The 14,276-nt window shown below is 44.9% G+C and overlaps 1 protein-coding gene and 1 pseudogene across 2 annotated transcripts in view; one reads left to right on the forward strand and one right to left on the reverse strand.

The window, feature by feature from the left end:
• The window catches only part of LOC126278030 (nidogen), a 297,135-nt gene that overhangs the window by 256,893 nt on the left and 25,966 nt on the right, over nt 1-14,276 (reverse strand). The gene's annotated exons all lie outside the window — the stretch shown is intronic.
• Nucleotides 12,832-12,948, forward strand: LOC126279272 (5S ribosomal RNA; annotated as a pseudogene).

The raw sequence follows: 14,276 nt of genomic DNA on the forward strand, positions 1-14,276 counted from the left end.
TGTTTGCGAAATCTATGTTGATTTTTATAGAGGAGATGTTCATTTTCCAAGAACGTCATAATTCTTGAGCATAAAACATGTTCCGTAAGTCTACAATAGATTGCTCTCCTGACGCTCGTTTCCGCCTCGTTCAGATTTTCTTTGTCAGCTACGTTTTCGCTTGTCATGAATCTGAGATGAAGTGCTCTTTGTTTACGTAGCGCTTTTCTAACATGGCGGATCTTTCCCATTCCTTAAAATCTTACTCGGAACGTACTTTTCTAGGTTGTATTGAACGATGCCTTTGAATTTTTTTCCATTTGTTCTCCACATCTTCGTCCTCATCGCCGAATATTTGATGCTGACTGCTGAGATATTCTGAAATTTGTATCCTGTCACCCTTGCCGAGCAAATATATCTTCCTACCTTTCTTAACATTCCTCGTAGGATCCGTCGTCATAGAATCTATGACACAGATACTGTCACAGCCTTATTATCATACATTCCTCTGCGTTAACTGATTCGATAAGTTCGGGTCTGTTTGTTGCCAGGAGGTCTAAGACGTTACCCTCTCGAGTTCGTTCTCTAACTATCTGCTCAAGATAATTTTCGGACAAGACATCCAGAACAATGCCACACGATTCCTTGTCTCTGGCACCAGTTTTGATGGCATAGCACTCCCAGTCTATGCATGGCAAGTTGAAGTCACCCCCTATTACAACGGCATGATGAGGAAAATTACTAATGGTATTCTGCAAGTTCTGTCTGAAGGGCTCTGCAACTACAGATCCTGACCCAAGTGGTCTATAAAAGTATCCGATCACCTCTGGCCCTTCTTGAAAAAGGGACTAGCTGCGCTTTTTCCAGGCGCCAGGTACCCTTCGTTGCTCCAAAGTATATTTGTCTGGGGTAAATCCGGTCCTTTTTTGTGTCTCGAGAAATTGGATTGTTTAGAAATATATTTTAATAAAACCTATACAAAATTCATTAAATATATATAGAACCCACCACATTCATATGCCCACCAGCTGTGTTCAATATCAACGTGCAATAAACACTCACATACAACAGGTGGGAGCACCAACAATGGAGAATATATAAAGAATGTCGGAAGGACGCGGAAAACAGCGCAGCTGTTGTCGTAATGCGAGAATGGAGCGATTTATCTGACGTCCAAAAGAGCATCATCATTGGCTTTCGGGCCAAGTTCGGAGGCATTTGTGAAAAGGGTACTTGTAAACTACTCTTGTGCCGCCGACGTTAAAGTATACGGCACATGGCAAAATGGCGCCATTCAAAATCGTTGCCGAAGCAAGTGTGGTGTACCAGGGGCAATGAATGACAGTGATGAACAGTGGCTGAGGTGATGTGTACGGGCGAATATACGTACCACTGTTGACCAACTGAGCACAAAATTAAACCAAGAGGCTACCAACATCGTCTCCTCACCGACCGTTCAGCAAAGGGTTGGCGCGTATGGGTCTCCGCACGTAATGCCCGCTTCAAACACCATGCTGACAGCTGTTCATTGACTATGAAGTCTTGAGTTTACAAGCCAATAACGCAACTGGACATTCACTGAGTGGCGACAGGTGACGTCTTCAGACGAATCACGTATTATACTCCATCGAACAGATCGCCGTTGGTGTGTACAGTATGAAGCGTCTGAAAGGAAAAATCCCGTAAGTAGCAGGAAACTTTACAGTCTGGGAAATAATTTCGTGGCATTCCCTGAGTTATTCTGGAAGACACAATGGATCAACGCATGTCCGCATCTAACATTGGGGACCACGTCCACCTCTACATGCAGTTTGTTTTTCCTTGGCATGATGGCCCTACCAGCAGGACAATGCAACGTGTCACACAGCTTGCAGTGTATGTGCATTGTTTGAAGAGCAGCGGGATGAATTTTCCATACTCACCAGGCCATCAAAAGCCCCAGATTTCGAATGGTTCAAATGGCTCTAAGCACTATGGGACTTAACATCTGAGGTCATCAGTCCCCTAGGCTCAGAACTACTTAAACCTAACTAACCTAAGGACATCACACAGATCCATTCCCGAGGCAGGACTCGAACCTGCAACCGTAGCAGCTGCGTGGTTCCGTACTGAAGCGTCTAGATCCGCTCGGCCACTGCGGCCGGTGCTCCAGTTTTAAACCCAATCGAAAATCTGTGGAACCATCTCGAATGGGCTGTTCGTGTCATGGACCCATAGATAAACCTAGCGCAGTTGGACATGGTACAGGAGTGAGCGTGGCTCCACATCCCTGTCGTTACGTTTCAGGACCTGACTGGCTGTCTTTCAGCGGTCTACGTGGTTATTCAGGCTTTCCAAAGGTGGTGTCATTAATGTAATTGCGCAGTATGTTAAAAAACCAACTTACCGCCAATGGATTGTATGCGTCCGGGAAATTAATCCGATTTGACCTAAAAGACGAGGATTCGGCAGTTTGTGTTTGGCCTAAGGTTTCGGAGTACATCGTTCAGCACACGCTGTTGAACGTGAAGTTCTGCAGCAAACGATCCTATGGGTTCCCATTTTGACCTACGGTTACAGTGGACGTCATACGGAAATTGGTCCCTGGATTAATGGAGATGTCTTGCTGGTCAGATGACTCACGTTTCTTGTTACACCAGGTCCGTGGTTGTGTCCGGATGCGACGTAATCCAGGCGAACAACTGCTGGAAATCATGCACAGCAGGGACAGCGTTACACTACGAGATGCGTGCTTGATGGCTTCCCCGACGGCGGTGGTATCCTCCAGCAGAATAACTGCCCGCGTCACAAAGCCGGAATCGTGCTGCAGTAGTTTGAAGAGCGTGATAGTAAACTCACGTTGATGTCCTGGCCACCAAAAACGCGTGTTCTGAATCCGGTGGAACACATCTAGGACGCTATCGGGCGCCATCTCAGCGCTCATTAACCACCTGCCCGTAGTTTACGGGAATTGAGCGACCTGCGCGTAGAGCTCGTGTGTCACATACCTCCGGAAATATATCAGTGACTTGTCGAAACGACGCCACGCAGAATCGCTGCTATAGTGCGTTTCAAAATTGAACCAATATGCTCTTAAGCTGGCGGCATCAGTGAACATCAACTGCGCATCGACACAATTGTCCCGCGCCCGGGTTCCCGGGTTCGATTCCCGGCGGGGTCAGGGATTTTCTCTGCCTCGTGGTGGCTAGGTGTTGTGTGTTGTCCTTAGGTTAGTTAGGTTTAAGTAGTTCTAAGTTCTAGGGGACTGATGACCATAGATGTTAAGTCCCATAGTGCTCAGAGCCATTTGAACCATTTTTTTACGCAATTGTGGAATCCTGATTCGTACTACAATTCGTCATTTTACATCCAGAAAATGATGCAAATAGAACGACGTGGTCGGCGATACAAAAATAATAACTGGCTAGGTGCGAGTAGGACTCACGATCTGAGGGTTCCTTATAAACTTCTCTGTGTGTAAAGAGTCCGCCCCGATAGCTGATTGGTGCCAGCACGGTAGCTCAGCGTGTTCGGTCAGAGAGCTGGTTGGCCTCTGTAATAAAAAACTAAGTGGAAGGATCAGCAAACGAACTTTAACAGATGTCATGTGACGTTCGCAACGACCAAACCCAACGATAAAAAAAGAAAAAAGTGGTCAGTGCGACGGACTGCCGTCCTACGGGCCCGGGTTCGATTCCCGGCTGACTCGGAGATTTTTTCCGCTCAGGGACTGGGTGTTGTGTTGTCTTCATTTCATCCCCATCCGGCGCGCAGGTCGTCCAATGAGGCGTTGAATGTAATAAGACCTGCACCAAGGCACCTGCCCCGCAAGGGGCAATGACGCCAAACGCTCATTTCCATTTTTTTTTTGTGGAAAATACAGTTATGCGATTCCAGGAATCGAGAATCTTGACGATTTTTGCCTGCTATCGATATTTATACTGTCCTGACATCGCTCCCGGGAATTCCAAGACTTTCGAGAATGGTTCAAATGGTTCAAATGGCTCTGAGCACTATGGGAATTAACATCTGTAGTCATCAGTCCCCTAGAACTTAGAACTACTTAAACCTAACTAACCTAAAGACATCACACACATCCATGCCCGAGGCAGGATTCGAACCTGCGGCCGTAGCAGCCTCGCGGTTCCGGACTGGGCGCCTAGAACCGCTAGACCATCGCGGCCGGCTTTTCGAGAATGTTTTAAGTTGCAGTCGAATAACAAATGAAAAAAAATATTTTTGTGTGATATAAATGCAAATTCACAATTTTCGGATATTTTCCTTTGCTTGTACTGCGAAACCTTGCTTCTTGCAAAATTTCATGATTCCAGGTTACGGGAAGTATCTTACAGGTTGTGATGAGTCGGTTTGCAAGGATCAAAATTTGTGACGTAAATGGTCGGATCTTTTGACTGCATTGCCTTAGAAACTTACATTTATTACAGTGCCGAAGGGCCTTAGACTTTGGTATGTGGCACAAATTGCAAGTTGAAATGTCTCCCTGTTCCTGAGAGAAAGGGGTTATTATCAGTCTGACAGACTCACCGACGAACAACAAAAAAATGCTATAAGGGTTCCGTATTTACCAATTGAAGTACGGAACCCGAAAATGTCAAAGTGAATTAGAAGCATAAACAAAATGACAAGACAGTCATTAGTACGCATATACTGTCTCTCGGCATTTAACTCTATTAGAAATAAGTTTCAAGATCATGGTCGTGCCTGTGATCCTAATGAATGGCCATGTAATTGTTCACCTTTCTTTTCTCCCCGCACAATCAGGTAGAATGGCCGGCAAGGTTCCAAAGGTCTTTGGCTGTTTGGCCGACACCCACACCTGTACACCTGGTAAATTCTAGCTAACATACTGATTATCTATCTTATTGGCTCTAGCCCATATACTGTAGCACAAGAACAGTTTTTTTAGTGAGACTGAAAAATGATCCGAAATCCCAAGCTCATAATACGCAAAGCAATAAATATGCGGTAACGCGTAACGCTACGCAAAGTGCTTTGTAGCAAATTTTCAGGGTAAAAGTTCTACAAATAATACGGGGTTTTAGCGTTTTTAATGCGAATCGCGTACCTTCCATCGCATCGAAAATTTCGCTTGGGAAACGGAGAATTGTTGTTTCACAATATGTTGACGAGGTAAATTTCCAACCTAGCCTATCCCTTCGAGGCGCTCTGTGTTAATTGCCCTGTTGACTGTTGCTTTCTCTTCGAAAACCATTGTAACAACAGTGGCTGCTCGCTGTGTCAGGCCTGGCTACGACAATGGAAGTATTTACCCCTTGTCGTTCTCACATATGTAATGATTGCCCATGTCATGTTCTGGACGAAGTTCCCACCGTATGTATCTAGCTGGCAGAGTCCAATTCTTTGCTCAAGAAAAGAGCATTTCCGAGGCAACAAAACTTTCTTACGGCTCCGTACCGCCTTTCACACAGGTCTCATCCAGTTTGTGTCTGTCCTCTGGTATTGTTAGTGTACTGGAACATTATACGAAAGCAGAATAGTATAGGTCCGGTAAACCACCAATTTACAAGGCGAAATTTTATTCTCACAGTGTAACTCATAGTTTTATTTCCCTTTAATCCAGTTTAAGAGCCTGCTTAACTAGTAACCAGTCTAGTATGCTTTGACGATTCATTTCGTGATTACGTTATAGAGTGTCACAATTTGTTCTAATTCTTACAGCAGGATCTAAATTTCTACTTGAATCTGTAATGAGGGTGATATTTCGTAATTCTCGTGTATGCCTTGTCTGGGGAAAGTACTATTTCTCCCGCCTTTGTCTGCTAGCTCTGGACTTCCCGGCATCTACACCAACAGCTCCTAAACAATGTTACAAGATAAATTACTGTTCTGTTTAAAGTCCTATGGGTTGTGAAAAAATTTTTGGTTAAATTATACAAAATATATGTAATAATAAAAGCGTACTTGAATAATGTTCCCTACTATCAGGAATACAAATTTCTATGTGCTTGTAGCGACAGCATGACAAGCTATGTTGCGCATTCGCATTTACTATTAAAAGTATTGGACGCGATTACCATCGCCGGTGACATATTTCGGCCGAAAGCACGTCATGCTAGGTGGCTAAGGGAGTGGCGAGCGTCTTAAGCGTATAGTTCATCTCTTAATCGCCGCGCGGGATTAGCCGAGCGGTCTTAGGTGCTGCAGTCATGGACTGTGCGGCTGGTCCCGGCGGAGGTTCGAGTCCTCCCCCGGGCATGGGTGTGTGTGTTTGTCCTTAGGATAATTTAGGTTAAATAGTGTGTAAGTTTAGGGACTGATGACCTTAGCAGTTAAGTCCCATAAGATTTCACACACATTTTGAACATGTCTTAATCCATCCGTGGTTAATGAAACGGAAATACGATTGTCTGTCAGTTTCATGCCCACATTTATCTGACATCATTGTCGTCGTCAGTACTAACGTGTGCTCGGACTAACCTCGGAATACCAATTTTCGACCTAAATTTCTGTGCGTTAAGCATTTCTTCAAGATTCTCGTTAAGAAAAACACGTACTCTCTTCAATTGAATTAGCCCAAAGACTTGCCTCAGAACTTCGCTCGTCATAATAGGCAGCACAGAAGCATATGTGTAATGGGATGACCACTTCCTTCCACAATTTCACATGGTCTGGTAGCATTTATCACTTGGTGTAAAAACTGACAAATATTGCAGTCTTGGAGGGGAGCATACTTTTCAGGAGTTTACCAACAGTTTGGTAATGCCCGCAGCAGAAACTACACGGAGATACTTTCTCCATTATAAAGTCCAAAGCGAGAATGAACAATACGACTACTACTATTTCTTTACGGAGATAATGGAATGTGGACAACACCGCAGACATCAATTTGCAGTCATCATGAGTAGTGTTTTTCCACACAGCAGCAAGGGTGAAAACTATAGACAAGAATGTTATTCAGTCTGTACACTGAGGAAGTAACAAAGGGAACTGAAAGCAAATGCAGAATACAAGAACGTTATTCAGTCTGTACATTGAGGAAATAACAGAGGGAACTGAAAGAAAATGCAGAATAGGAATGTCCTATGATCTTCATTTAAGTCCTCGCTTGCTACCCTAAATCGCATAATGCAAATGCTGAGATGGATCATTTAAAAGTGATGCAGTTGATTTACTTATCCATTCTTGCCCAGTCGACCATGGTGAATTTCCATGACTATCCACAAGTGTACAGCCGGTTCAAAATTGGGGTATTCTCACACTGTTTTGGAGACTGACAGTAGGTATTCTGTACACCAGGCATATCACCGTGTGTTTTCTCACGGCAAGACAGATAAGGTTCTTCTTAGTGTGGAACCAGCAACATTGAGGTTGGACGATGAAACAATAGGGAATATGTTCACAGCGGTATCGTTCTTTAAGTTTCAGAAAGATTCCAGTCGCACATCCGGCCATGCAATAGAGGTGGTTCAAACACGAGAACATTGTTGGAAAAGACCAGGTGAGTAACGATCTGGTGTAAAGAATAATTATGTTCGATGGAAATACAGATATTCACATAATCGTTGATAGAAGGAACACTCTTAATGCCTATAGATACAGTGATGAGGTACTCTAACCACAATATCAACTTTTCAGAAGTGCAGTTGGTCCAGATTTTTTTTCTTTGTGGACAATGCTCGTCCACGTGGTTAAGGTGTTAAGGTGATATTTCCCACAGATTAAGACGTCCACCTCGATAAATGCCCAGCATTGCCTCTGGATCTGAATACTATAGTGCATGTTGGGGGTGCATTGGGAAGATAAGTTGGAAATGGCTCTGAGCACTATGGGACTCAACTGCTGTGGTTATCAGTCCCCTAGAACTTAGAACTACTTAAATCTAACTAACCTAAGGACATCACACACATCCATGCCCGAGGCAGGATTCGAAACTGCGACCGTAGCAGTCGCACGGTTCCGGACTGCGCGCCTAGAAGATAAGTTGGAGTTCACATATCTTGTGCAAGGTCTGATTCAGACCTCCTCGGATATATAACTCAGGACACAACTGACTTCAAACCTCATTCAACAAACGCAAGTTCATCATTGGCTGCTTGTAAAGTGCTCCGACAGATATCTACCACCTTGCTGGGAACGCTCCACCGACAAGCCAATGAGAGGCCACTGCCTATACAGAGAGAATCAAGTCCACGTCTGAACAACATCCAATGTATCGCATTAGACTGGGTGCCCGAAGATTAAATTCAAGAGATAGCTTTTTCAGAGCAACCGAAGATTGAGAACACCAAACTTAGCATATAGTGAATATGCAGTCAACTTCATACTGGATCAGAAGAACTTTCCCATAGCCATCTTGAAAACTGGGACGTCTGGAAATCCAATAACAGACTTTGGACATAAACAAACAGAAATTACAATTATGATACCCAGTAACGTGTAACCTATGCAATAGTTATGAGTCCTACACAATCCAAATACTGAAGCGAGTTCATAAATTCACTGTAGCTATATTAATTGCCTTATTGCCAACACAACTCAACGCTCATATGAAAAAACTCGATAAGTTTTGTTTTGTTGTAGCCGCATTTCAGATTTCTGCCATGTGAGCGCACCAGTGAGCGTTTAGGCAAGATGGAGACAGGCGTCGAGAAAGTATATGATGTGTTTAAAATGCACTCATATCAGTCTGTCATAACAGTACACCGATATTCAGAACGGAGTTCAACAAATGCCCACTAATTGGGAACTCCATACGAGGAAGGTACACGCAGTTTAGAGCTTCAAAAAAATGGTTCAAATGGCTCTGAGCACTATGGGACTTAACATCTGTGGTCATGAGTCCCTTAGAACATAGAACTACTTAAACCTAACTAACCTAAGGACATCACACACATCCATGTCCGAGGCAGGATTCGAACCTGCGACCGTAACGGTCACGCGGTTCCAGACTGAAGCACCTAGAACCGCACGGCCACACCGGCCGGCTTAGAGCTTCAGGATGCTTGTGCAAGTCTCGCTAACGCAGGGAGAATTAGATTATCGATTCGATATCTTCAGAATCAGCACACAGGAGCACTCGTTATAGTCACAAACGACGTTTTGTGTTTTTCAATTTGTGTGTGTGTGTGTGTGTGTGTGTGTGTGTGTGTGTGTGTGTGTGTGTGTGTGTGCGTGTGTGCAATGTCATGTGACAGTATGTTAAGTAATATAGCTACCAAAATTTGTGAAACCGCTCCAGTCTTTTATGATAGCCTTTTCGACATTTATTATACCCTTTTTGATCTGATTGCACCACCCAGGACAGCCTCAAGGAAATCATGTCAGCATCCACAACGCAACTGAAATCGCCCGCTTCCTAGACTAACTAACATTTACTGTTTTGCACACATTTACTTGTCTCGCTTCTGTTGTTTGCTATCGAGCGAGGTGGCGCAGCGGTTAGCGCAACAGACTCGCATTCGGGAGGACGACGATTCAATCCCGCGTCCAGCCATCCTGATTTAGGTTTTCCGTGATTTCCCTAAATTGCTCCACTCAAATGCCGGGATGGTTCCCTTGAAAGGGCACGGCCGAAATCCTTCCCCGTCGTTCCCTAATCAGACGAGACTGATGACCTCGCTGTTAGCTCTCTTCCCCCATACAATACAATCCAAATCTGTTGTTTGCTATGTGTTACAAGCGCCGTAAATGTATCTTCTGTTTTGACACGCATAAAAACAACTCACGGAGGCATGAAACTTTGCTGTCACTCGTGCGTGTGTACGTGCGCGCGCGCGCGCGCGTATGTGTGTGTGTGTGTGTGTGTGTGTGTGTGTGTGTGTGTGTGTGTGTGTGTGTGTATGGGTGGGTGGGCGGGTGGCTGTGGGTGTGTGTTTGTGTGTGTGGTAGCTGGAAGTAAACATTTCATCTGTTAACTGTTTTGTTACATTACTCATATTTTAAATGTGTCCCTTCAGATTCAGAAGCTTGTCATTACACTGCTGTACGCCAAATGCCTTTTTGTTGAGCTGTTATTTCAGCGCCGGCCGCTAGGCGCTTGAGTCCGGAACCACGCGGTTCCTACGGTCGCAGATTCGAATCCTACCTCGCGCATGGATGTGCGTGATGTCCTTAGGTTAGTTAGGTTCACGTCATTCTAAGTATAGAGAACAACCTCAGATGTTAGGTCCCATAGTGCTTAGAGCCATTTTTGTTATTTCAGCCACTGCAATCAGAAAATAAATTTGCTTTTTTTTTAACTCAATCTCAACTTCCAGACACTGTTGCATCAGCCAATTCGTCTACACTCTACAGCAACGCGTAATTATGGGGATCTGAAATACGACGGACAGTGTGTGCCATTTCTCTGTCCATGATGTATGTGGGTGGCGAATGCTAACTATCGCGTTGCTACAGCCGTCTGCGAGATGTTGGGGTGCCGGTATTTCTGTCTGTGGGTGGGGCGGAGCGGGGCGTGGCGTCTGGCCGACCAGAATAGGAGCAGCGCTCGGCGCCGAAACAAGAGACGCCGACGCCGACGCCGACGCCTTGGCCGACGCCGGCCGATTCCAGTTCCGCACGGGACTCCTCTACCAACAACATTAAAGTCTGCCTAGCCTTCCTCGGATTACGCTTTTACACGAGACATCTCATAATACTGAAACGTGAAACAAATGCAGGTTTTTCCTGGACATGGAGTCCTTCTATGCAGCTAGATGAAAGACCGTTTTGTGTCAAATGCTTTTCGTTTCTCTTCGCTGCTCATCGGGGCTCAGTTCGAATTGGAACTCGTCACTGAAGGCAATGCTGCTCCAGTCAATGAGTTAAAAATCACCCAATTCAGATATCCTTACCTGGGGGGGTAAGGTATTTCATCGCAAAAAAATGGTTCAAATTGCTCTGAGCACTATGGGACGTAACTTCTGAGGTCATCAGCCCCTAGAACTTAGTACTACTTAAACCTAACTAACCTTAGGACATCACACGCATCCATGCCCGAGGAAGGATTCGAACCTGCAACCGTATATGTCGCGCGGTTCCATACTGTAGTGCCTAGAACCGCTCGGCCACCCTGCCGGCATTTCATCGCACGTACAATCCAAAAAACGTTCCCCAACAATAAGGAGCTTATCGAAAAAATAGAAAAGAAGAATCCAGTGAAGTGAAGCGCACCACACAACTTCCCCCTGTCCTCTCCAATCTCAACAGTGGAGTGAAGATCGACCGCGTCTTCCCCCTGACCATCCTCCTCACACACTAGAGCCTACGAGAAGAGTTATCCAAAACAAACTATAAGTCAGAAACATACTCAGTCAATATAGCATATAGTGTAGGCGCAATCCTCAGTCTAGAAGATATAATCCATATATCAGTAGAATATCAACTAGACTAGAAACCTAAATCAGAAACTCACAGAGACCAGAGATCAGATCCAGCGCCATTCCGACTGGGGTTTTGGTGGTTTTCCCCAGTTGTAAGTTGAATACTGGGCTGAGGAATTCCTCCACTTAGATTTAGCAAAATCTGACTATAAAATGGCATGAACCAGCACAACACTAACAACCAAGTAGGCAGGATTCCCCCATGAAATAAATAAATGGTGCCCCAACAGCATAAATCAGCCCCTGGCTGAGAAGGACTTGGGTCCTCTATAGCCGCCACTACCCGCGAGGGTATGGCATCCTTTTAAAAAAACAAAAAATTCAGTGAGATACTAGGCTGAAGTAGACGCCCTGGACAGCTGTGAGTCGCAAACCTGTCGCCCGTCATACGGCCCGACAACCAGGAGCGATGTTCCAGGTTTTCGTAGCAGGGCGTCTTTGGTTGTCATCCGCAGTACCCTTACATCAAAGCGGTAAGTCGACGATATTCTACGTCTCGTTTGGTTGCCCTTCGTGACAAGCAATCCTAGGCTCACATTTCCGCAAGATAACGCCCGGCCTCACACGGCGTGAGTTTCTACTGCCTGTCTTCGCGCTTGCCAAACCCTACCTTGGCCAGTAAGTTCTCCGGATCTCTACCCAGTTGAGAACGTCTGGAGCATTATGAGCGCTGCCCTCCAACCATTTCGGGATTCTGAGGAGCTGACGCTCCAATTGGACAGCATTTGGCACGATGCCCCTCAGGAGGACATCCAAAAACTCTGTCAATAAATAGCAAGCCGAATAACTGGTTGCATAAGGGTCATAGGTGTATCGAAGCGTTATTATCTGTCTCAGTTTTTCAAGCTATTTCTCTTGAATAAATCATCCAGTTTTTCTTAAATTTGTTTGTCTGTACATATACAGCACAGATTCTCGTCCCATTCTGATAATCCCTTTTTTATCTTAGCGTGCAGCTTCAGATATTTTAGAGACTCGTGGGTATTTTCTTTTCTGCTCATATTTGCGTGAATTCGTCCGATTTCTTTTGATTGAAAACCAGTAAAAGCAATTGCGCGCTGCTAATATTTTGTTCCAGAATAGATGCTCCACTCTGCAGTGAAGGGTGCGGTGTTCTGAAACTTACTGACAGACACTGTGTGCCGGACCGGGACACGAAACCGCACCTCGCGTTTCGCTGGCAGTGCGCTTATCGACAGAGCTCTCGAGGTGGAAGTAACCATCCACCCTTCCAGCTGCTGTTCTGCCAGTATCTCTCTGGCCAGAATCTTTCATAACGACACTCTGCTACAGAGCGAAAGATGATTATCGTCATAATCACATAATGTTGTGGTTTAGGAGTGATTGCCAGTTTCAAATTCAAGTAGCCTGCAACTGAGTTTTCCGTTTCTTCTTAAAACACACAACATATTTTCCATTGAGGTGTTATTTTCCATTGAGGTGTCTGTTTGTATACTAATATAGGTATTCGTTCATCTCATATCCTTTGAACAAGCTAATCCCATTTTTCATATACGTCTTTGTTTTCTGATCCAACGGCCTTGCCGCAGTGGTAACACCGGTTCCCGTCAGATCACCGAAGTTAAGAGCTGTCGGGCTGGGCTAGCACGTGGATGGGTGACCATCCGGTCTGCCAGCGCTGTTGGCAAGCGGGGTGCAGTCAGCCCTTGTGAGGCAAGGCGAGGAGCTACTTGATTGAGAAGTAGCGGCTCCAGTCTAGTATGACAGACGGCCGGGAGAGCGGTGTGCTGACCACATGCCTCTCCTTATCCGCATCCAGTGACGCCTGTGGTCTGAGAATGACACGGCGGCCGGTCGGTACCGTTGGGCCTTCCAAGGCCTGTTCGGACGGAGTTTGGTTTAGTTCTCTGTTTTCTGAGTACGCTTTATGACGCCCAGCTCATTTCTAATTCATTATTCCTTATCCGATCAGTTTGTACTGAACTAGAGCTCTTAGGAGTCACATCTCTGATGCTTCAGTTGCCCTTCGTTGAATGGCAATTAGAGGCCAAGTGTCTGGCCCATCCATCAGAACTAGTTACTGCTACCACACTATGAAATTTTAGTACTCTCTCTTCCCTAATTTTCTTGAGGAGAGTGCGATTGATAGTACCTACCAACTGTTGAAATTCTTGGAGTTTGTATTCTTGATTATAGGATGTAATACACGAGATATCACGGCCCAGGTACTTAAAAATATTTACTTTTTCTAGCGGTTTATCATCAATTATTATTTTTGCTCTTAAACGCTCGTTACCAAGAAATGCCATTCTCTTAGTTTTATCTATAGATATTGACGTGTTATAACAGTCTGCCACGTTTTCTAGGACCAAATTTCTCTATGTAATTCGTCTTACGTGTAAATGATGTACCACTTGATTCTGCCAAGACGTTGCCTATGTATATTCAGGGTGGTCAGAAACAGTCTGAAAAGCTTGAAATGGTGTTGCAGTGTAGGTTATACTAAGAGATACTTGTTAGGGAAAAAATTCGTTACGTTGTGTCGTTTCCGTCTTAATTAGCATTGAAGTTAAGCAATCGGGCAGTTGCGCGAGAAAATACAAGCGGCTAGGCAGAGACGGTGCCTTCAAACGTGTTCGTTTCGTTTCCCAAAACCGAACTAGAGAGCGATACAAAAAACGGACGTAGGACGATCGTAAGGAACGAACCCGAGCCAAAGGCTGAGGAGTCTGGTGCGCTATCACCTACGCTATGAGGACAACTGACACTAATTGTATCTGGCGGACCCCTTGAAACTGCCTGCGTAATAGCCTGATAGGCTAAAGTCAGTGCTAATTAACTCGGAAACGGCGCAACATTTCGAATTGTTTTCTTGACAATTATTTCTCAGCAAAACCTAACCTCCAACACCCTTAAAATCTTTTCAGACTGTTCTGACCACCCTATATATTAAATAATGTGGGTGATAAAGGACACCCTTTTCTCAGTTCTTGAGAGATGGTTCTCACAAACACA

The sequence above is a fragment of the Schistocerca gregaria genome, chromosome 6 (assembly GCF_023897955.1).
Source record: "Schistocerca gregaria isolate iqSchGreg1 chromosome 6, iqSchGreg1.2, whole genome shotgun sequence".
In the NCBI taxonomy this organism is placed as follows: Eukaryota; Metazoa; Arthropoda; class Insecta; order Orthoptera; family Acrididae; genus Schistocerca; species Schistocerca gregaria.